The sequence below is a fragment of the Gadus morhua genome, chromosome 4, assembly GCF_902167405.1.
Source record: "Gadus morhua chromosome 4, gadMor3.0, whole genome shotgun sequence".
In the NCBI taxonomy this organism is placed as follows: domain Eukaryota; kingdom Metazoa; phylum Chordata; class Actinopteri; order Gadiformes; family Gadidae; genus Gadus; species Gadus morhua.
In genome coordinates, this window is record NC_044051.1 from 20,155,611 (window position 1) to 20,180,790 (window position 25,180).

The following is a 25,180-nucleotide window of genomic DNA, read 5'->3' on the forward strand; positions in this document are numbered from 1 at the left end:
TGCGATTAATCGCACTAATGTCATAGTTAATTCGCGATTAATCAAAAAAAAAAAAAAGTTCTAAATATCCCTTGATTTCGTGCTGCAAGCCTTTTAGTAAGATCAGAGAGTGTTGAGAAGGAAAGTCATAAAACATATTTGGTAAGATGGATATAAGAAGAGAGACCCGCAGTGAATTCAACCTGGTCCACTTGACATCGGGTAGGTGCATACCGTAAAACTTCAATAGCCCAGGATTTAATTTGTTTCAATCACTAAACTTTCGAACAAAACTCTTGCTCAGCAAAGATGGGAAATACTATAACATTTATTATTTAAACCAGTATGAATATTCCTACTGTACGTAGGCCTACACACATTACCAGGCTATCGAATAACGCTTACACACACGCACACGCACACGCACACACACACCCACACGCACACGCACACACATACACACACACACAAACACGGTGGCGGAGTGGTATCGGGAGAGTCGGGAGAATTCCCGGTGGGCCGTTAACAATTCAGGGCTGTCGGGCTGATTACTGCGGGATAACAATAATGCGTTCATAAAAGTTCCTTGCAGCGCCGTCCGGCAGCCTCTCCGGACGGCGCTGCAAGGAACAACCTCTCACTCACTCAACACAGCGATAGTTATGTTATTATAACTCTAGTTCTATGATTGTAGGCGTAGCCGTCTAGGCTTCGCCTTATGGGCTTGTCCCGTGCGCGACCTAAGTCACCAGAACACATCAAGACTCAAAAAAGCCAAGGAAGTGTAAAACACAACAGCTTAATAAAAAACAAATTCCTCCTAGATCAAGCAAGGCAATGATCAAGGGAGAAAAAAGTGGGTCTGTAAAGACTCCGGCTCTAATACGTGCTTCATGGAACCCATGAAAAGGAAAAGAAAAACCAGAGCAACACGGTTTCCATTAGGTCCGCTACCACCGGGTGCGGAGCTATGGAATCCGGCTCTCCAATAATGGGACTCTCTCGGCCGTTTCTTATTTGAAGAAAACGGCGGGAGTACCACACTGGCAAACAAAACCACCTGACAATTGGCGAGCCAATAGAAAACCCCCCTAGCCTGTTTTTCATTTGAAAAAAGGTGGGAGAGTAAGACTGGTAATCAAGTCCAACTCGCCAGCCGGCGAGAGGAAATCCAACCACGCCGCTTTAAAGAACATGTCTATATTCTTAAGCCGTAAAAGGGGTCCCGGACTCCAGCACAGAGTTGCCGAGTGAGCCCCTGGACATGTCTAACATGTAAAAACGGACAAAGGGGCCGGGGGAAGACCAGGACGCAGCCGCGCAGATCTCTTCCACCGAAACGCCCTTGAGTAGAGCCGTTGAAGCGGCCACGCTCCGTGTGGAGTGAGCTTTAACGCCCAACGGTGGCGCCAAGCCCTGCCAAGAGCAGGCTAAGCAAACACCCTCACATACCCAGCGAGAAAAAAGCTGCTTAGAGAGAGCGCGGCCCCTGCTAGCGTCGCTATAACACACAAACAACTGTTGTGTGGAGCGGAACGCGGCCGAGCGATTCACGTACATAGCCAACGCCCGAACCGGGCACAGGAGATGCAACTCAGCCTCCGCCTCATTAGAATGAGGCGGGGGGTGAAAGGCCTTAAGCACAATATCCCTCGACCGAAAATAACTATTAATGGTCTTCGGGAGGGACGCAGGATTAGGTCTGAGCAACGCGAAGGAGCTGTCCTCGTTCAGCAACAAGCAACTCGGGCTGACAGACAGAGCGGTTAGCTCACCGGCCCGCTTGGCAGAAACCAAGGCCAACAAAAGCGCCGTCTTAAATGACAGGGCATCCAAAGGGGCCTGAGAAAGAGGCTCGAATGGATCCCTGGACAATCCGCGCAACACGGTGGGGAGATCCCAGCGTGGTGTAAGCACGCGTGAAACAGGCCTAACCCGTCTAGCCCCACGCAAGAATCTCTTGACCAGTGGATGGCTGAAGATCGGTCCACCATCACAGCCGAAACGGCTGCCGCATAGACCTTGATAGTGGAGAAGGCCAAACCTTTTTCCATTAAGTTTTGCAGAAACGAAAGCACGCTTCCCACCTCGCAATGAGATGGGACAACGTGGTTCCTCTCACACCAATTAGAGAAGGCGCACCACTTCGCCGCATAGAGGGAAGAAGTAGAAGGCGCACGAGCACTCTGAATAGTGTTGATAACCGTCTCAGGCAAACCTTTGCCCTGCAGGATCAACCTATCAGGAGCCAAACCAACAGCCGTCCCGAGACATCGGGCGGGTGGTACACCGTCCCGTGGGCCTGTGAAAGCGCATCCGGCCTGAAGGGTACTGGCCTAGGCGCCGACCGTGAGAGCGCGGCCAGCTCTGGAAACCACAGAGCTGAACGGTTCTCCGGGGCCACTAATATCAGGGACAGTCTCTCCTGTCTGACCCGTTCCAGAAGAGGAAGGATCAGCTGGAGCGGGGGAAACGCATACAAGAGAGCCCGCGGCCAAGGTGTGTGTGCCAACGCATCTACCCCCAACGGGGGAAGATCCCGAGGGCTGAGGGAGAACCACCACCTGCACTGCGTGTTCTCCCTGGACGCGAAGAGGTCCACCTGCGCCGTCCCGAACCTCTGCCAGATCAGACTGACAATGTCGGGATGTAACCGCCACTCGTCTCGGCGGGGACCGCCTCGAGACATGAGGTCCGCCCCAAAGTTCTGGGTGCCCGCGATATGCAGGGCTCTCAGACTGAGGAGATACTGATGAGCCCAAAGCCAGCGAAAGCATTGCAGTCATGGTGGCTGAGTCTAGACAAAGCCCCAAGTAGACTGCCGGCTGGGGAGCGGGGAGCTCTTCTCCCAGTTGATGGCAAAACCCAGGAAGGAGAGATGGTTTATCACCAACATGGTGTCCCTTCTCGCGGTCTCTTCTGAGTTGCTCAGAATAAGCAGGTCGTCTAGGTAGAAGAGAATCCTCTTTCCCTGACGCCTGAGCGGTTCCAACGCCGTCTCCACACACTTCGAGAAGGTGCGCGGAGCCAGGGAATAGCCGAACGGCAGACACTGGTACTCGTACGCCATCCCCATAAAGGCAAAGCGGAGAAACTTCCTGTGCGCCTGCCGAACAGGGACGTGGACGTAAGCATCCTTGAGATCCAGGGATGTGAACCAATCGCCCTCTCTCACACACCGGAACAACGCTCCGACAGTGAGCATTCTGAACTTCCTCGTGGCAACGAATCTGTTGAACACGCGAAGATCCAGAATAGGTCTCTTTTCCCCTGACTTCTTGGAAACCAGGAAGTAGCGGGAATAAAACCCTAGGTGAGACTCGTGGGGGGGAACGACAGTGATGGCCCCCTTTACCAAGAGACGTGCCACCTCTGCTGCCAGAGCCGTGCTCGCAGCCGGGTCCCGTTGCGTGGTCTCCACCAACCCCATAAAGGGTGGGGGGGGACGCTTGAACTGTATGGGATGGCCCCATCTCAACGTGGTGTCCAACCACGATGGCAGAACGCACCGCTCTTGCCAACACGCATAGCGGTCGGAGAGAGGGCGAGCCAACATCTGAGGAAGACCGTCCAGGAATAACCCGTATTCCTCTGCCCCTACCGCCTCCAAACTGCGCGTGAACCAAGGGGGGCTTCCCATGAAAGGGAGGAGGCTCAGCGAGCGTAGGAGACGTACCAGAACCAACTAGTGTAAAAACAACGAGCTGTCTAGACGTCGCGCCCGCTGGACAGGGAGCGAGCCGTCCGGCCGCCGCACCTGTGCGCATGCGCTGTCCGCAGGCTGTAGCCACAGCGCGCGGACCCGCCTCCTCACCTCCCACAAACTGTTGAAGGGAGGTAGAGGGGATAATGTGGGGAACCAGGAGACCGGTACAAGCGGCCGTATCCACGGGCTCGTGCAACGAGTCTCTGATCCGTCCACGAGGCTCCAAGGGACACCGCTTCTTAGAAGCAGGTGAACCAGAAGCCATGTGAACACGCCGTCCGACCGCCACCCTACAGCCACCCTACAGCCACCCTACAGCCACCGGGCTGAGAGGGGGAAGGAGGCAACATGGAGGAACGCACCACAAGCGTAGGACGCAGGTGGCCTGAGGAATATCGCTCTTTAGGTACCATGTGCTGCCGTTCGGCCGAACGGTCATTACTTTTTTCTTTAATAGGGAAAGAAAAAGTAGGAGCAAGCTTCCGGAACTTCCCAGTCCGTAGCGCTGCTCTCCCCGTCTGCGGCGGCTGCTGCTGCACCAGGGCTGGAGTCGGAGGCGGCCCCCTGGAACACTGGGACCGGCCTGGACCCCGCTTCCTCCCGGCCTGCTGGCGGGAGGAGCCCGTGAGAATCGCCCCAAACCGGGAACGATTCTCACGGACTGACTGCTGGTGCGCGAGCACCTCGGAGAACCGGGGACCAAATAGGCCATCCGGCGCTAGTGGACCCTGGACGAGGCTGGCTCGCTCTCGTTCCGGCACCGCAGTGTGGGAGAGCCATATGACCCTTTGAATCATGGTAGCCCACGTCATATGCCGGCCGGCCGAAACGGCTATCGGCTGGCATAGCTGGATGGCGCTGGAAAAGCGGGAAACCGCCAGCCATCTTGCGGCTTCCTCCGGGCCGTAGGCCTCCCTGTCAGCCGACAAGGAGACCATGGCAGAGGAGAGCAGGGCGATGTTGTTGACCGCCGCCGCGGATTGAGAGGCACAAACGAACACCCTGTCCGTTAGGCCGACAATCTGCTTCTGGAGGCGGTCGGGTGGCAGCGGCTTTTCGTCAGGGCGGCGCCCGAACAGAGAAGCGCTGCCAGGGGAGGCTCCAGGCGAGGGATCACCCTCGCCTGAGTATCTGCCCACCCCTCCACGTTGGTGAAATCTGTGTAGGATCTTACCGGAGCCTTCAGGGTCGAAGGGTCCCCACCTGCAGCAGTAAACAAGTTCTGCACAGGCGGGAACAAGGGGCACTGGGTAACCCGCCGGGAAGAAGATGGGGTGCGAAAGCACTCGCCCTGCATATCGTCAGATACGGGGGCGAGAGGCGGGGCCGGCATGGGAATCCCTTTGATGGCCGCCGCCTCACCCATGAACTCCCGGAAGAGATCGGTCATCCGGCGCGGGCCCTCGTGTTGTTAGACGGTGGCGGTTGTAACCCGAGAGCGGGAAAAACCGGACGCCGACTCGCCGAAGACGTCATCCATGGAGGCGTCGATGATGCCATCGTCGTCGTCAGGGCCGGCCCTGAACAGGTCGATGGCGTCAGCCAGTTCCACCGCAGGGAAAAAGAAGAGATTCCTGGAGAGGATCCCCTCTTCAGGCAGCTCCCGGCAGGCGACACAGGAGACGGGGGCCGCCATAGCAGCCGCGGCGTGGTCGGCACCGAAAGCACGCCAAGTGCCCGTCACCCGGTGCCAGGGAGGCGGGACAGGAGGCGCATAGGAGTCCTGAAAAGGACCTAGCTCCAGGAGCACTCTTAGGTAGCCCTGAAAAGGGCTGTCTGTCCGCGGCCTCGCCCGAGCCGCTGCCACTGGCTTGGGAGATCCGTGTTGAAGTGTTCATCTTCTTAATAGTAGTTCTCAATTTCTCGCTGATAAGCACAAGTGCTGAAGAAAAGGGAGGATGATGAGTGACAGAATACACCGCGTTATATAGACACGATACCGTGATAGGTGCATAGTTTGAATTTTCAGCGTGCGCGAGCGCGCGCACGGGAAAAGCCCATAAGGCGAAGCCTAGACGGCGTAGCCTACATGAAATAGAACCGCAACAACTCTCACAATCTGTCAACGTCGCAACCAAGCCGATTTTTCGTAGAGGGGAGTAACTGAGCAGCCCCTCCCGAAGTGGTACAGCCCAGGTGGGCCTTGAACTGCGATTGGTCAGAAATACGTAACAGCTAATGACAACATTGAACTCTCGCGCACGCTCGAACAGAGTGACACACAAACACACACACACTTTTAAGGAGTTTTTCACCCGCTCCGTATCCTTGCTTGCCCTAACAAGTTTGTGCGGCGTGCTTGTTGTTTTGTTTCCGGTGTAGCTAGATCCAGTATGGTGTTGTAGTTTTTCTAACGTGACTAGTTGTTGCTAGACAGCAGGTGAAAAAACTACAACGTTTGCCAAGCCAAAAGAGCATTCATCTTGCAATAAAAACAATAACGTCGTTAAAATTGGTTTGCGGTAACACCATTAATAACGCGTTAAACTGACAGCACTAATAGTAACATGAGTGACCAATAAGTATAATGAGTTTACCCAGAGCCATGTGAATGACTACTTTGCATATAGCCACAAGGCCCTGTTTTAAAGAGGCCACTACATTCTATACATAGATACACAATGTATGTATATCGACAGTTAATACGATGGATACAGCTGAGAATACTTTTCAGGGATTCTGTGTGTACATTTCTTGCAATTTTACTGAAGATCGATTCAAATATAAACAATGTATATTAACAAAGAACTATTTATGACACAAAACATATACCTTCGATTGCATGCATGAAGAAAGCTCTCATTTATGCATGCTATTCAAGGTACATGTTAGAAGAAGATAAATACACCCAGTTAGCTGTAAGTATTTACGCCTTTTCCTTCAATGGAGAGGGGTTTGCCGTTGGCATCAAGGCTGGTGGGAGGAAATGAAGACCCAGGTTTGAGTCCCATGGTGGTGGCAAACTCTAGCCTGGGTAACGCCAGACCTCATCTCAATCTACATTGAGAAGTGGTCTGGGAACCACACATTCATTTTCTCGTATTTGAGGCGTGGTTTGCGATTGCCCAGAGCCATTTATTGGGCGCTACGAATGTCTATCATATGAGTCTGTATGTAGCTCATAGCCAATCGTATCAATTATACCAGATGACGTATGTAGAGCGACAGAAATTTGATGAGGAAGAAGACGATGGGCGTGTGTCGCATAGACTTCTTGCCGTCCCTCCCCGTTCTGTGATTGGTTCCCTATCTCAGGCGAAAATCTGATCCATGGAATCCAGGCTGCCTTGCAGCAAAATGAAATTGCGTGCAAGGCCGCATGGGTATACCCAGGCTATGCAAACTCGAGGAAGCAACGCAAAGTACCTTGCCAGCATGAGTTCGAGCCTGCCTACTTTCGGATACACAGTAACACAAGAATTGTGGAGCACATGGGCAAGGAGTGACCTGGATCAGAAGACAAAGCTCACAAATGACCTGTCACTCTAATTATATCCACTGCCTTGAGTGTTGTTCAAGATCTTATGTATATGACGTCCTGCATACAAACAATTGGGCACTAAACCGGGAACCTGAATGTTTCAGTTGGACGTTTAGAAAAGTTTTCCTGTTCAACATTAGGAGTTTTGGATCTTTGGCAAAGATTGCCCCCTGGATGCCGTTGCAACAACCAGGCCCTTGGAAACGGTCACAAGTCCCCAGTGCAGTTCCCTGATGCAATCGAGGAACATGATGTCCTGACTTTCCTGCCATCCCAGAGGAGGACACAGCTAGGTAGCTGGGGAGAGGAGATCTGGGTGCCCTGTTTCCCCTGATTTCCATGACAACCCTGATTTCCCCCAACCCTTATTACACAAACGGTTTGATGGATAGATTGATGGATGGATAATATATGGATGTATGGATAACAGATGGATGGGGGGATAACAGATGGATGGAGGGATGGATGGATGGATGATAGATGGATGGGGGGATGGATGATAGATTGATGGATGGATGGACGGATAATAGATGGATGGGGGGGTGGATGATAGATTGATGGATGGATGATAGATGGATGGATAGGTGGATGAATGATGGATGACAGATTAATGGATGAATAATATATATTCTGGATGTATGATGGATTGATGGGTGGATGGATGATCTCTGCTGGATGTGTGATGGATTGATAGATGATATATGCTGGATGTATTATGGATTGATGGGTGGAGGAAAGGTGGATGGGGGGGGGGGCTTAGGCAACACCACTGTGGAAGCTGCAGCAGGAGACCCCCTCTGAGGTGTATGTTGACCTGCATTCTGATCCATCTGTATGGGATTTATGCCTTGGGTGGTGACTTCCCTTAATTTGCTTTGTTGAGTTTGCTGATGTGAAGTCATCAATTCATCAGAACGCTTTGAGGGTTAATGCTGTGATATTATCTCACGGTTAAGCTTCATCTGAGATGGGACACTGCGTCCACTACAAACCTGCATGGCTGAGATCCAAGGTGTTTGAAACTGCAATCCGACTGCAACTGCGGTTGCAATTGTATCCAGTCCGTCTAAAAAGACTGGTCACAATACCTTCAGCATCATTTTTATCCACAACAAATATGAGCTTTGAGAGTGTGAAGCCAGGAACAAAAATTATAACAAAGTTTGAGATGTATTGCTAGGCTTCGCTGTATATTGATAACAATATAAACAAAAATTCAATTTTTTCGTCTTCGTAAAAAACATGCATGCTTCAGAGAAAATAATGTGCTGACCAAAGTTCATCCAACAGGAACTTTAGTGAGCAGCAAAGAGACTAAAACGACTTCCCCTCACACAAGTCTTTGTGAATTATAGTGAATATCTCCCCAGAAAGTGGGCCCTCCCCCTATCTCCCCCTTTAGGCCCCTTAGCAAATGAGCTAGCAAATCTGCCACCGCAGCATTTTCTTCCATATGGCCCCACATCTATCACCCTGACGCTGAGCAGAGCACCACTGCTGGAAGCATAGTGAGGCAGCTTCCCTTGTAGGTTAGGTGCCGGGAGATGTCCCAGAAGATGCACATGGCTGTGTTTTTGCATGGGTTCATCCATGCGATTGTTCTCCGGCCCTTGAGTGAATAGGCCATGTTCTGCTCATCTGACTGGCCCATGGCATGAAAATATGCACAATGGCAGTCACGGATGGCATCGACACCTTTGCAGTGACTGTTAATGTGGACACCATCAATGCATGACATGTTTGAAAAAGTATGGTATTATGGTCTGCTTACAAACCAAAAACATAATATGCATATTTGCATAATGGTACGGTTTCTGTGTTCATTAGAAGCCATTGTCAACAAGACATGGAACAAAAACGCAGTGAAACTGAAAATAACTGAAATAAAAGAAAGAAGGAAAGAAAGAATAGTTGACCACCAAGTATATGCCACTCCTTTTATCTATTCCTGCGCCCTAGATTCAGCTTTGCTGGCAATCATTTTGGTCACTGATAAGGAGTTCAGGGGGATGAAGAGGATGGAGTGACTCTGTGGAGGAGAGCTTGTGCAGTGAACTCAAGAGCAGCTATGATGAATGGGCGGTCTTGGTGTGTGGCGCCCGGACAATCCACACAACACCGGGAGGCAGGAATGGAGGGCAGACACAGCTGGGGTCACTGCAGATGGGAACAGGGCCCAGATAGGGGAAATGGCAACGAGTGATTTGCTAAGATTAGTACTTTTGTCTGTTAGGAAAAGGAAAACGCAAATATTTAAAACCATAAATGTGTGGTTGCGAAAGCACATATTTATTTCAGGTAAGGATAATCCATAGCGTATTCATTCACTATTTTATTTGACTGCAGGAACATAGTTCTACAATAAGGAACGCATTATTTTACTTACCGTTTAATAATTTCCCTCCTGCACTTTGGGGGGATTTACAGTAAACTGTTAAACTACCCTAGCTGGTGCAATACAATATAATGCTATTAAATACAATCTTGTTAAATGTGCCCAATATGGATTTTGCTCTCGACTGCTTGTTGCGTATACTCCTATGCAGGGTTAGTCATGGGTGTTCATGAGTATTACAGCCCTTTTGAAGAAGAAGAACAAAATGGAGGTGAAATGCTATCACCAGAGGCAACACAAAGTACACCCACAATCATAGAGACAATGGCGGATGACAATGTAATAAGCTGTAATCAGCCAGACACGGCAGCAGCAGCACTTACAGTCTTGCACACGCACACGCACACACACACAAACACACACACACACACACACACACACACACACACACACACACACACACACACACACACAGTAGTGGCTTCTCAATTATTCCAGTGAAGGGTGTGGGGGGGGGGGTGTGGCGGGGGGTGGCGGGGGGGGGGGGGGGGGGGGGGGGGGGGGAGCAGGTAATAAACCAAGTACTTTGGTGCCTTTTTTTCGTTTTATTGAAGAGGACATATCTGCCACCAAACAGCTCTCCGTTTCCACCTCTTCTCATCTGGATTGGAGGAAGCTGTAACTTCAGCAGTAGTCAGGTGTGTTGGTTTACAGTGGGAGCCTGCATTTGCTGAATTACTCTCTCTTCTGCCACTTAGCATTCGCCGCCTTGAAGTTCCTCCCTGCGGGGCGATCAATAGAGAGCACTGCCTTATCTTGGTTTATCTCAAAAAAACATTTGATAAGATCACTTATTGAATGGCACGCGAGTGGATGGCGGTGTGTCGCTTCAAGTGTATGCTTTGACCATGGATCTTTCTGGGTTGGCCCCGAATCAAACCCCTATTTGGAGAAAGTAAGCTGGTGTGATGAGCACGGGAAAAACATTAGAGATTACTGCATTCATCACTGCTGCATTGTATAGACATATGCAGTCTGCTGGTTTGATCATGTCGGATAAGGACTTTTTCCATCAGGGAACAATCGATTGCTTACACCCATATCAGTTTGGAGAGCTCCACTCTTTATCTCTGAGAAATGGATGGCATATTATTTAGGATATCTGGTTAAGAGTAGAGACATGATTATCATTCAGCTTCACCCATACGGGTGAAGCTGAATGATCGCTCAAAACTTAAAAACAGACGACCATGTAAGACGAAGAGCACGTCTATGTTTGCAATGCAGTAGGCCCCTTGTGTTCTTGCCTTTTCTTCTGCAGTGTTTTCTGAATGTGCTCTCCATTAGGAGTGCTCTGTGTGACAATGTTTTCAGCTGCTCTCCACTTATCCTCTGTTCACCGCATTTCTTTATTTCCATTCTATTAATAGAGCCAGAGCATCCATCTACCGCTGACATTAATATCACATAAAACCTCTTAAGTGCTTTTATGAAGAACAGCGGGAAGGCAATCACTAGGACTGGAGAGATCTCTGTCGAGTGCCGTTGATTTGTACGCACTCATTTGTTTCCCCACACAAACTGCTTTGATTATGGCAGAAATGACGCCAGGACAGGGTGGTGCCAGTCATTGTTCTGCAGTTAGCTACATTTATAGCACAGTTATTAACACTTGTATGTACACATGAACCCTTTGTGCCTTAAATAGAATCAAAAACAAAATATAATTGTTTTTGTATCCCAACTATTTTGAGGCACTTGGATAGCAGAGAAAGTGTTTAAACTGAAGCCAACAGCACACAGCCATGTCCGGACAGGCACAAATAAGTTTTTGTTTTGTGGCCAAAACAGACTTGAGGCCTTTCAACTGATTTGATTTGATTGGTTTGATTTTTGTTCAGGGTCAAGCTGCAAATATTTCATGCTATTATGAAGCCAATGATATGCTCTGTGTGCTAGGGGCCTTAAGCTGTAAATGGATTTACATGAACTTATGTTTGCTAATTATTTACTATCCATCCATTAATTATTTATCCAAGTGATGTTTTTATGAATGAGCCAGTTTGGGTTACATGCAGGCAGTGGGTATCAAACCCATAACCTATGCCGGGAGTAAAACACCCTAACCAGGCGACTGTCCGGCCTCGCTCTGAAAACTAATGTGACACGCCAAAGGAAAACACAAGTAAAACGGAATATCAGGGATTGACTGAATAATCAGCCTGATTGGAAAAAGAAGTGTATTGATTCTCCCACATTGATTTGCAATAGCCGGAGTACTTAAGGGAGCCAACGGGGGTTGATCAATAGTATTTGTGGTTATATTGCTCTGCCAGCCCAATTACACTTGAATCCCAAACGCGATCCAAAAATCCTCTCTTTTCGAAAAGATAACTGAAGAAGACGATCTGTGAGTCTGAATATTTATTTACTCTCTTAGGAATGTATAATAGACTAAAATGCCACTACTAGATGTGCAAAAAATGAACTATGAATTATATTAAAGAATAACTATTAGTAAATGGTCTCACATTCCTTAGAATACTTTTATAACTTTTGCCTTTGAATTAAGCAGATGCCTTTAAAAGGTGTCACATGAATATTGAGGGGCAAACATGGTGAAGATGCAGAATACAAACTGAAGAACTTTCGAATGTTTTTGTGAAGATGGAAAATGTGCCTTATAACCTCATTCACCAAACCTTAAATTAATTTTGTTCTCCCACACTTTTACAATTATTATTAAAATCCAGTTGGTTGCTCAATTAACTTGAATTGGATTTCTCCTGCGTCTCGATGAACTCTGAGCGTATGCTGTTGGAATTACAAATGTACGCGGAATACAGCCAAAGGGATTCAGAAGGAAGTGGGGAAGGAAGTTGACTTCCTGCTAGACGATTGACTGAAGACCTCTCAGCCCCAGCCAATCTTTTCGCGAGCAACGAATATAATCCCCCCACACCCCCCTCCCAACAGCACTTTGATCCTAGGAATTAGAATGGGATGCAACATGGAAATGTGTTCATTAACACGCACTCTGAAGTGTATGCCTTGCATCTTATAACTTGGAGGTAAGGTTTCGTCAATGCTACACTTAATCAGCACTCTGTGTGTCAGAGGAAATGCACGATGAAAGGGTGAACCGCTATTAGCCTTCTAAAAAATCATGTCTTTAATTGTAACGGGAAAAAATGAAATAGGGTAGGTTATTCACTAATGGGAATCAGAGGGGTTGAAATGGGGATTGACCAAATTCATGACTCATTGAATGGAGTGGTGCTTGATGACCTGTGCACATTACGCATCTGATCAACAACAATTTGTGCAATAAAAAATATTGTGTAGCATGTGTAGTTAAACTATTTTCTGATGCATTCAAATTAACCAGCATTTTTACTCGGGGGGGTGGTGTTGGGGGGGGATTGGTCACTGAGGCTTAGTGACCAATCCAAATTTGGGGGGGGGGGCATGTGCCACCCCAGGCCCCACCCTGTGCACACCCCTGGTTGTGCCGACAGAATCGACTTGGTCCTGTCGCACCCTTCAAACCGGCTAGGAATCCTCCAAAGCAGGCCCTGTACTCCATTTTAGCGGTTTATTGGGAGTGCATGTGTTTTCTTTTCTTCCTGCCTGTATCCGGACTCATTGCAGAACAACAACACATCGCTCTGCTCTGAACTCTCCAGCACCAGCACGACCAAGGAAAGAATAATCATAAACATACATTCAGTGACGGAAATAAAAGTGTCAGTGAACATATCACTTCCCTCCTCGGCAACAAGGGGCGATGAAAAGGGACCAAAATAAAGAAAGCGCAAACACTCTTCCCAGCTGTGACAAGCTGCAGAGATTGTGTGTGTTCAGCCAAGGGGTGTTTGGGTGTGTGTGTGGGGGGGGGGGGGGGGTTGGGTGGGTGGCGGGGAGTGTACTAGTACTATCTCTGTGATTCCAGCCTTCAAACATCAGTCAGCTGGATAAAAAAGATCTACTGTCGCAGAGTTGTTGGAAGATCAAGTTGTTTAATGTGGGTCTGTTTACGAAGAACAAGGAGGCCTAATACAGCCATTACACACCGGGGAAAAGGAGCTTTTTTATTCAGTATGATACCTTCGGCTGACACAACGCCTTCGTATCCTTCCTTCTTCCTCGGCAAAAACGTTTCAAACTCGAGATAAACCAATGTTTCCATCGGCTTATTGACACATTAAGACCTTTTAAAGAAGAACATGAGTAGGAATACGTTTGGTTCAGGTATTTTTTATAGAGAAAAGCCATTTTGCGTTTAGAAACTGTTTTTAATTCCCTATCAAACCAGAACACCGCACGCAGAGCTCTAGGAGAAATAAAAGGCTGGGGGCCACGGACGCGGTTGTTTGCCATAGAGGTCTGTCTGACTCTATCAGCTGCTGGCAGGGGATCGTATGACTGACATCCTGCTTCCATTTTGTGTAATTTCTGCTCCTTATTTGCTTCTCTACCTTGTTTTCTTTCTTCTTTTCACTCTAACAATTAAGAGGGTTGAATCCAAGGGTGTAGCCCCCCCCCCCAATGGTGGGGGGGCACAACATAGGACACAACAGAAAAATAAAAATAAAAATGTAAAGCCTGACTTACTATATATATTTTTCTTTTGCTGCCTATTTATAGAACCCAATATTCATTTGTGATACCACGAAACAGTACGCAAGCATTTCCATGATCATTTGGAAAATAAATATATATTATTTGATCAGCCAAACGTCATCAAATGCAACATTTACAATAAAACATTTGAATTGATGAGTGAGGTGGTAATAATGTGGGCTGACAAGCCGATATCATCCGGTTGTATTTTTCCTGCTTGTTCAAATGTAGTTTGAGGACGCGGCGGTTGGGTAAACACTTTGCCGTGTCACTGTTCCCAGCCAGCTGTCGACGGTCTCCTGAAGAAACAAACAGCTTCATTATGATCAACAGTCCCCACCAATGAGTCCTCAGAGGTCTCTTCCTGGCCCCACCGCTCCTCCTCTCAGGGGCCCTTCTTCTGTGCACTGAGGCTCCGTCAGCGAGACACTCTTTGGCTCCGCTTCCGCATAAAAGCTTGCTCTCTCCGCTCCCAAACCGCTCTTTGTTCATTTGTGTTTTCCCACTCAAATGTGTTATCTGTTGTTTAACGCTACCAATTTAATGTGATGATGAATTGTATAATAATTCTCATAAAATGTGTTGAGGGATGTGAGACTGTGAGACAGCATCTGCTAAAGCAGCACTGTTAAATACATGTTAGTCTCTTTTCCGTTCTACGATATGCTATGTAGTTACTTATTTTGTGAAATTACAAATGACATCTTTGGCTATTATGCTAATCTACACATAAAAATCAATATATACATTGAAAAGTCTCTTTCGACTCATCACAGTCTTCTTGGCAATAACTTTACCATCACCTGTCTTTCCCATTACGCTCCATAGCCAGGCCATCAGCAACTCTATAGGGTGAATGTGTGTGATTAGCTACCTATAGTGTTGTTAGTACGACAGGAAGGGGTGAGGGGGGGGGGGGGGGGTAATAGTTTGAGGCGGATGATAGAGTCAGCATGTAATGATCCCTGATGAAACCTAATAGCGCTAGTGTTGTGCGGTGGTGGGCTGCTCAATATTCAACGTGATGGAAGGGCCTGTTTTTTCAAAAGATCCATTTGTGTCTCCCCAAGGTCAGCATGTCCCGTCTTTAATGAGAGTGGTGATCTCATGGAGATGGGGCCGGGGGTGTAGGCTACATGTGTTACCGGTGTACGTTCACACACACAAACACACACACACGCACACACGCACACACACACACACACACACACACACACACACACACACACACACACACACACACAAACACACAAAATAAACGGACCACACCTAATCTGTAATTCCTTTGTCTGGTCGACGCTGAACACATTGGAAGCAGGGCATCAAATTCATTAACATTTATCATTGTATGGTCTATAATAGATTGCAAAACCAGTATCATGTGTCATACACTTTTTCTTTAATAGCCTATCATATATTGGAATAGATTGTTCAAAATTCTGAATGTTTTTATGTATTTTTATTTTTGTCTCTGATCTGTTCATGTCCAAACTAAAAAGGGTGTGATGTGTTTTTTAAATAAATTGCCTCGGATTCGGGTGCATCAGTGTCTAGACTAGTAATAATCAGCTTTGGCAAACAGGGCTGAGCTAGGCTCTAAACCTCTCAATAAAGTTTAATGATCCTTACATCTGAAAAATCATTATGTTGTCATTCAACGGTGGCCCAAGGTGAGGCTGCTGCTTTGAGCAGACCCAAAGAGCCACTCGCATTGGTTCTGGATTTTAGGAGGGAAATAACTTGCCTTCATTTGAATCAGAAAGCAATTCGTTTTTACCCATTAGATCCTTAAGTTAGTCAATTTAACACATTTGCACACAGTTAATCACTATTTTTAATTGTTGGACATCCAATTAGAAAGTTGTTTTACATTTGTCCCAGTTGGACTCAACTCAAAAACCTACATTTAGGTTTGTGGTTTTTGGTGATAGTGAATCATAGTGGCTTTTTTACATTGGCCCTGTGCCAGAATTGTACAACCAGCGCCTAGTGAATTTTTTTTGTTCTTTTCTTCAACATACAACTATACAACTATACTAAAAATGCTTCAAATTTCTGAACAAACTTTTGATTGACCTTGATGGCAGCATTGTTCAACTACTGCATTCTTTCACAGCAACAATCAAATATTTGATGAGTCAAATGTAGCACTAGTTAAATTTAAGAATAGTACATTAAGGTTGCTTTCATTGCTTGTGATATAATAACTGTGTGAGATACAAGTGTGTATAGAATCATTTTTGTGGACAGTAGCCGATTTCAAAACTGGCGAGTTGATAAGACACTAATATTCTCATTCTGAATAAGCGAGCGAGTGATACATCGCAAGGCTGGGAAGTAACGCAGGCAGAGAAACAAGGGATGTTTACAGGAAACGCGAAATTCTGAAAAGAGAAAACAAGAAAAGTGGATTTGTTGATTCTGAAGGGTGAGGTGATTGGAGGACAATTGGGTTAGGGACGGGATGATTATGATTTTTTTTGTGGTTGGGGGGTGAAACTGGTTTACAACTGGTTGATTGTTGCAGACAGATGTGAGGATACGTGTGGCTGGGGCTGTTGAGGAGCAGATGCCGTCTGCCTATGTATTTGGAGATCTGAGTAGCCTTTTGTTACAAAGCCCATCCTTCTTGTTTAATGCTTCTCTCAAAAGTCTATCTGTATCTTCCTCTTATCTTATCCCGGCTAGTAGGTTCATCATTAGTGCTGCTTCTTACGACAATTTTGCTGAAAAACTTTGGCTGGAAAGGCACAAATGCATGAAGTTTGCCGGAAACTTTAATTGAGTGCAGTTAAAGAAATAAACGGCAAAGCACAAATTTTACACTGCTCTTCAACACCATATTCAAGGCAGTAGCTCATACTCAATCCATATTTTATTCGCTCTCTGAAAAAATTATCAGAAATTCACTAAACTAATGAGATTGAATCCATCTAATCAATGACCTCAGCCATCGATCTGATCTCGGGCTGTGACGCTCTGTCGGACAGGAAGCCCTTCCCATCAGGAGGCGCTTGAGTGGAAACCTGGGCATGTGCAGGGATTTTGGCGACACGTGGTGCAGCCTCCGCCAAAAACAACCGACTCTGTCATCAGAGAGACAGACCAACACTGTTAGCCCACAATGTCACAGAGAGGTTCTGCATCATCACCATCACCATCACTATGACCATCATCATCAGCATGGCTGGCCTCACCTCCGCCACTGATTGCCTCCACGGCGTGGCTCTCCCTGGGAAACTTTCCACCCAGTAAATTCCCCTTTCAAGCTGTCCCGACAGTGCTGAACAGCAAAGTGACAGGTGGACAGGCCTCCGTCTGGTCACAGCGGGTCCTAAAGCGGCCTTGGTGGGCAGAGCTTTGATCACAAGGCGCTTACCGCGCACCAATTACTGCCGCGCTGCTCGGATCGCCACGCTTCCCTGACGAAGGAGAAGGTTTTCTGGGTTTCTTGCTTTTGCTGCTCTGTAACCTCGCATCAGAAATACGCCGATGCCAAATTGCGCATTGTAAACCTGCCCTTGCACAATGACACGGTTTTTCTTACTGCAGCCGTCAATTATTTTCTATCACTTTTTGTTGGAAAGGATTCGAAAAACCATGTGTGTCCAAAGAATAATACCTATCCACCTGCAAGAAAAAGTGTATTTTCTCCAAAACTACATTTGGTCAGCAGAGGAAACACCAAGAAGAACAGTGATGGCGACAGTTGGAAAGAGAGAAAGAAACTTTGCGGTAAAGTGCAGGTTTAATAATGGCTCTCTAGGAATCCCCCGACTGGACACAGTTGTCATTCCTCCCCACCAGCCTGATGCTGTGTGACAGGAGGTGGTGGTGGTGGTTTGGCTGCAGCTCAGCACGACTCATATCAGTGGGTCTGGTGGTAAGAGAGAAGAAGGGATGGCATGAGGGCAGGCGAGCGCAGATGAAACGCCCGCATCACTGGTTCACTAAAGCTGATGCAAGGGATTTAATCAGCAGTGCGGTCTTAACAGATAACGTGGTCGCTGTGTACTCAAGTCAAGTGGCTTGAAAGCTGAATAGTTGAAATCCCCACCGTGTGTGTACGAGATTCTCCTCTTCCTTTAAAAAGAGATTAGAAGAGCGTGAATATTTCTTTGTTTTTTGGACTCGGAGATGACCGTGAAGTAGACCTTAGTAGCGAATACTTAGTCGTGGTGGAGACCTTTGTGAAGCCTGTCTGGTGTTCTGTATCCCAAGGTGTTGAAACTGAACAGCAGAACCTGCAACTATTCACAGCTAATGAACGAGGCTTTATGCGTGTCCACATTCAGGATCCCGAAAATCCCCCACACATCCGCTTAGGGTAAGCCACAGGTCGGGTCGATTGTGCACCAGATTCTGCCTCTCATGCACAATCACTGTCCTGTCCTGTGACATTAATCCCCAATCATCACACCCTCCAATATCATCAACACCAACCACACCACCTCAACCATCCACCCCAGCACCTCCTCCTCTGTCACCACCGCACCAAAAACTCTCCTACGCCACCTCTGTCACCCCCTCATCCACCCTCACCTCCTCCACCAACTACCACCACCTCCTCCACCACCATATCCTCCTCAATCATTAACTACACAAACACCAGCTCCATCACCACCCCCTCGACCACCACCACATGCATTACCACCGCCAACTACAACTGCATCCGCACCACCACCACCTCCATCTCCTCAATGAAATTGGAATAATCCCACCTAGTGTACTGAGGCGTCAGGTGCTTCGGCAGAAGATTGTGAGATTGTCAGGTAATGGTGTGGGCAGTCTAGCGGAAACACTAGGAGACGTGTTGGCGGGATGGGATAGATAGGGGGGACCTGTTTGGGCCTCGGAGGGCAGAGGGCCCCCTGTGACTCACCTTCATGGGTCAGGGTCCTGGAGTTCTCAGAGGGGAGAGGTCTGTCTGTGTGTGTGTTGTCTGTGTGTGCGTGCGTGCGTGCGTGCGTGCGTGCGTGCGTGCGTGCGTGCGTGCGTGCGTGCGTGCGTGCGTGTGTGTGTGCGTGTAGGTGTGGTGTGTCTGTGTATATGTATGTGTGTGCACTAGAGAGACTTTTGAGAGCATTTGAGAGCACAGGGCAGTGTCGAAGCTCAGATATTTGACATTTATCTGGATTCACAGCTCCTTAAAGACACCCATGGAACTGATGAGTCTTTCAAGTATGTTCATGCTCAGATCACCTCTAGGCGAAAGTACTGCAGAAACAGAGATTTACTTACCCTCTAATTAAATGTATCAAGAGGCATAGCACCTAAATTTAATTTATCTGTTCTAATCTCGGATAGTTTCGATGGATAATAGAATCTCTTGCAATTTTTTTTATATCTTTATGTATTGTGTGTGTCTCTTTGATCTCATTGTACCTGATATGCGCCTTCTAACCACTTGAAAGCAGACGTTAATCTCCCAGAGTCCAGTTATAAATGGTGAGAGTGAAAGTGACAGTTATAGAGCATAGATCTCGGCTATGGACCCTTTAAACACGTTGTGAATAGCAGAGTAAAGTAACTAGCGACAGGGTGGATATATTTATGTCTGTCGCAGCACCGGCATGATCTACATACATTTGCTTGACTAGTTGGGTCTAAACTGTTGCTCTGCCGTACCTTAATCCAATAGACCCATAATTAATGTCAGCAGCTACACCTATGTGTTTTTCGAGCTGTGTAACGGGCCCTTTGTGTTGATCTTGGTTTCTCTGGTCAGATCTAATCCCCCACAATCTTGACATGAGGTTGGAACTATCTGAACGAAGCTGTGACACCAGGTTTTAGAGGATCAACACAGAATGTGTCTTTGGTGTCTGCCATGACGCCTTAAATGAACTACTGAAGAAAACTTAGTGCGCTAGAGTTTAGGGAATCGGAATACAGTTTAGAACAAATCTGAGCACATCAGCCGGATCTAAAGAATAGTGGGAGAGGCAGCCCATGCTGTCATCGTGATGAATGTGATAACAGCATTGTTAGAGGTATATCTTGGGATTTGTTGGATCCATTGTAACAGCTTTTAGTCTGGATTTAGGAAAGGAACGACCAGCGCATGGGCTATTTATCAAAAAGTTTGCTGAGGATGCGTTTTCTAAAAAATGGTTTGGGAAGTTGTCAAAGTTAAATTGAATCCTAACTTTGGAGGAAAGTTGACCGTGCTTGACGATTGGCTTGGTGAAGTTTATTTTATTATATTGATTTTCAATAATTTTCAAATCAAGTGCTTGGTGTCCCTGCAAATTAATCCTCAAAAAAATCCTAAAAGTGCTGATTAGACAGTTAGACAGCACACAGTTGCCCTCTGTATAGAATAAAGTTGGCCAAACAGAGATGAGAGCAGAAGTTCTTGCTATGATGAAAACGACATCTCCAATAACAGAGGTCCCTGTAATGCTGAACTCTGCTGCCAGAGCACGGTGACACCAGGGGGGTAGGACCCTGGGGTTCCCTGCAGAGACTTGAGAACCGGTCGCCTTAAACTAGAAATGAAATCCCTTCCCACCTGAAGGACAGGTGTGGAAGTCTATTTCCACCTTCTTCAAAAGAGGCTGGGAGAGAGGGAGAGAGAGAGAGAGAGAGAGAGAGAGAGAGAGAGAGAGAGAGAGAGAGAGAGAGAGAGAGAGAGAGAGAGAGAGAGAGAGAGAGAGAGGGGGGGGGGGGGGGGTGGTATAGAAAATATAGAAAGAAAGAGAAAGTATAATCAATCAACATATGTGGAAAGTGTTTTAACTTGGGCTTCTTTGATTCAATGTGTTTGCTTTTATTTGATATGTATTGCAATGGAAAGTATCCAGTCTACCGCAAATTACATTTAAAAAAAATACTTTTCCATAGGCGTGTGTTACAGCCATAGCTTATATTGATTTAGTTTTCAACCTGGCTCAATTACCCTCTTAACTTTCTTTCTGGAAGCTTTGCTGGCAACCATGAAATATAAATACATTTCATGACTTATTTATTTAGCTTTAAGTGAAGGGGACACATACAGGAGATTTAAGACTGTAGCCGAAATGGGAAATAACCACATTATTGGGAATATGTCATTCTTGAAAATACTTTTTAAACCTCTATTTTATACCTCTTGTCGAAATGTACTTTAACCCTGTCGCTCATGTTTGTTTTTTCCCTATTGGATACAAGGGCCAAAAAACACATTTGTGATACCCTATTGGAGACTATGTGAAGACTATTGGAGTTCATTAATTTGGGCTGTATTGATTTCCACACTAGATGAATGAATGCATCCAGATATCAATCGTATCATCAATAAATAAACCGTGAAGGCAGTTGCCAGTGATGCAATATAATTAATTAATAAAGTTTTTGGTATTTAAAAGCCTCCACAATCCTGCTGTGTTGCTGGAATGACACAAATTATCTTCACTAACATAATAACTTGTCTAAACCACACACAATCTGTATTCACATACAAAGCTGTCGCGGCAACTCAATCAGTTATTTAAACAGTGAATCAGTGAGTCAGTGAATCACGCAAATCATCAAGCAGTTCAAACAAAATGCATGTAATCATTATTTTTCATGATCTCCCATTTTTCCACTGACATTTTAATTCAAAATGACGCTTTCCCTCAGTTGTCATTCAACTCTCAATTATCCAGAGAAAGCAACATGCTCTGATTTTCGTAAATAAAATCATCCGCCATTGTTGATTGGAGGAAAAACAAGTAAATGCGTCTGCCTGTACTCCCACTGAGCTGCTGAGTCAAACATCCTAGGCTCTCTCCGGCCAGCCCAAACACCTCAGCAGCCAGGGACATGAGAGGAGTGAGTCCTCAAATCCCCTCACAAGTAAGTGTGAATCAACTGCAACATGAGACCGTTGCCCTGGACCCTTTTCAGGAATCGTCCCTAATCTGTGAAGGATATCAGAGAGAAAGATCACTAACATTAAACATTTAAATTTCAAGTTGAAATAAGCTTATAAAAAACTATTATATGAAATGTGTGTGTGTGTGTGTGTGTGTGTGTGTGTGTGTGTGTGTGTGTGTGTGTGTGTGCGTGCGTGCGTGCGTGCGTGCGTGCGTGCGTGCGTGCGTGCGTGTGTGTGAGCGTGTGTGTGTGTGTGTGTGTGTGTGTGTGTGTGTGTGTGTGTGTGTGTGTGTGTGTGTGTGTGTGTGTGTGTGTGAGCGTGTGTGTGTGTGTGTTTGTGTGTGTTTGTGTGAGGGGGGACGGTGTTTTAGAGGGCTTGACAGCTGATATTTACAGTTGATTACAGTTCAACTTCAAATCCGTTCCCATTATATAATGAATGCGAAGAAATAAGTCCTTGTTTTTGTTTGCTGCTGCGTTTTGACTCATTTATAGTTATTTGGATCCCCTTTTAAGGTGACTTTTAACTTGAAGTCATCACTTAGCAGTTGATCAATCATCTCCTAACCTCTTTTTGTACTGGCCTTTGTACTCATAAATCTCTCGATATTGTCTTTCTCAATTGTGTAAATCCTGAGAATACAAAAGCTGGTGTTTCCTGAAATAAAATAGAAAAGGATGTGTCATTTATGTTCCTGTGTGGAGAGGTCAGGCAGTTACTGTATTTATTGGCTATACCGCTAACCAGTTGTGTCTTACAACCGTGGCACATAATCAGTACAGTTATCAAAGCCATATAGATTTTCTCCCTTCGGAGATCCAGACGTTCCCTGCTCATCTCTCCTTTCGGTGCTGGTTCACCCTAGGGACAGTCCATCACAGCTGTGACAGCTGGGCTGTCTTTTTGTATGTGGGTATATAAAGGCCACTGCAGTAGCAATAGCTGTCCCATTCCCTGTTGCTGTGTGTCCGTCCCTGTGGTGTTATGGAGATAGGAATCAATTTCCCATGAGATGGCTGCTACCACGTCCTATCTAGCTGTGTGTGTGTGTTCTCTCTCTCTCTCTCTCTCTCTCTCTCTCTCTCTCTCTCTCTCTCTCTCTCTCTCTCTCTCTCTCTCTCTATCTCTCTCTCTCTCTCTCTCTCTCTCTCTCTCTCTCTCTCTCTCTCTCTCTCTCTCTCGGCCGTGGTGAGGGTGCTGTGAAGGGTGATCTGACCAGAGCTCAGATCTCTGTGCCTGCCAGTCTCTTCCATTCCTGCCAACCTTAAATGTCACGCAAAGATTTTGCTGGTGTTATTTCATCCAGGGGTCTCCTTGTGTTTTGGCCCCAAAACCCTCCATCCACCGACGGAACGCTGAGTGAGATGAGGCATCCATCTTTGAACTCATCGTTGGAACCCAAAATAGATGTGAAATTGTATTTTTTTCAAAGGGGCTAAATTTAAAATAAAGCCTGCATCATTTTAGACATGGTTTAGAACATCATGAATTACAGTTTTTCTCAGTCGCTTTGGTACATTTCTCAGATCAGAATTGAAATTCTCAAAACTACATGTTCAATCCTCACATCATTTTGTCACATGTGAACATCAAAAAAGTAGTTTCTCATTTCTTTGAACGAGTTGCAAATGCTTTGGTACATTCATGCAAATGATTATGTACAATTCTCTGCTCTTTCCTGCATTATCAATTGCTTGTGTCATGTTGATCAAAATGTATTGTAATGGGTCTCTATTGAATAGTCTCACCCCACAACATTTAGGCATTAGTTCATTGCATAAGTCTTTGCATGCAAAATGGTTGAACAAGTTGCCAAGCATATTTCTATACATTTCCATTAGACTTTTTTTCTAAATCTGTCCTGAATTGGTAAATTGCTAATGTAACTGTCTTATCCGTACACAATGACACAAGGACTTGTCATTGTGATGGCACTGACATGTTCGTTGACACAGATATTTACTTTTGAGAAACAAACTAAGGTTTTTGAGCAAGAGACTGGCTTTTGCATGAAATCCATGGTGTTTTGCTATTTGTACGAATTGTTTTGAGAAATGCACTTACTGTTTTGCAAATTTCAATTCTGATCTGAGAAATGTACCAAAGCGACTGAGAAAAACTGTAAGATAACTTTGGTTTAAAAAATTTATAAATCTTTAGTTATGACACTTTGTCAAGTTGAACACTGCTATTAAAGGCTGCAATTTCATCTGGAGAAGATGTTTCAATCACTACGGTTGAATTTGTGGGTGAGTGTTAACCGTGTGCAGTGGCATCACCAGGCTGTTTTATTCGGGGTCAAGGGAATTAACCTATCCTATCCCCAGTCAGATCCATATGTATAAAGTATGTATATGTATAAATGTATAAGATGTTTGGGGATAAGCAGCAAAGCAGTCAGGTAGCTATTTAAAGCTATAATAAACTGCATATATTCCTTATTGATGTAAAACATTTTTTAAAAAAAGTACATGCACATTAAAGCACACAAAAAATGATTTATTTTTAGTTTATTTGAGATTAATATGAAAAGCACTCTTTACAGTAAAAGGTATTATCATTATAGTTATGTATATATGCTGCATCAGCTTGACTAACCTGCACCTCTAGCAGATCTGCATTGAATCTGCATGTCCAACTTCAGACGGCTTGTAAAATACAGCATATATACAACATAACATTAATGCCCTTATCACATCACCTCAAAGGCTAATTATATTGCAGGAGGAAGTCATCAAAAATTGGAGGTTAAAGATTGGTCAGTGTAGGGGGGGGGGGGGGGTCATAGGTCAAGGGTAAACTAGTATTTTATCATGCGCTGGGCTGCACCGTGTCAGCAGGTCAAGGTAGCTCTATTGACCTGTGTGTGTGTGCATGTATATCTTTGGCTAATCACACGCTGGAGTCTTTAAGTGTTTCCCATCGAGTGAATAAGGAGGACAGAGGACAAAGGAGCAGCCATGTTGTCTCTTCTTCAGGAGTTATACTCCTGTGTTTGTGTTTTAGAGCAGCTCAGGCTCTTATGAAGAGAGTCTAAATTGACTCGGTAATCCGCCGAGAAGCCAGCGCCACTGAAGAATAGTAATGAAGGAGAGGCACCGTAGCGCTGTGACTGAGAGAGAGAGAGAGAGAGAGAGAGAGAGAGAGAGAGAGAGAGAGAGAGAGAGAGAGAGAGAGAGAGAGAGAGAGAGACGGACGGAGAGAGAGAGAGAG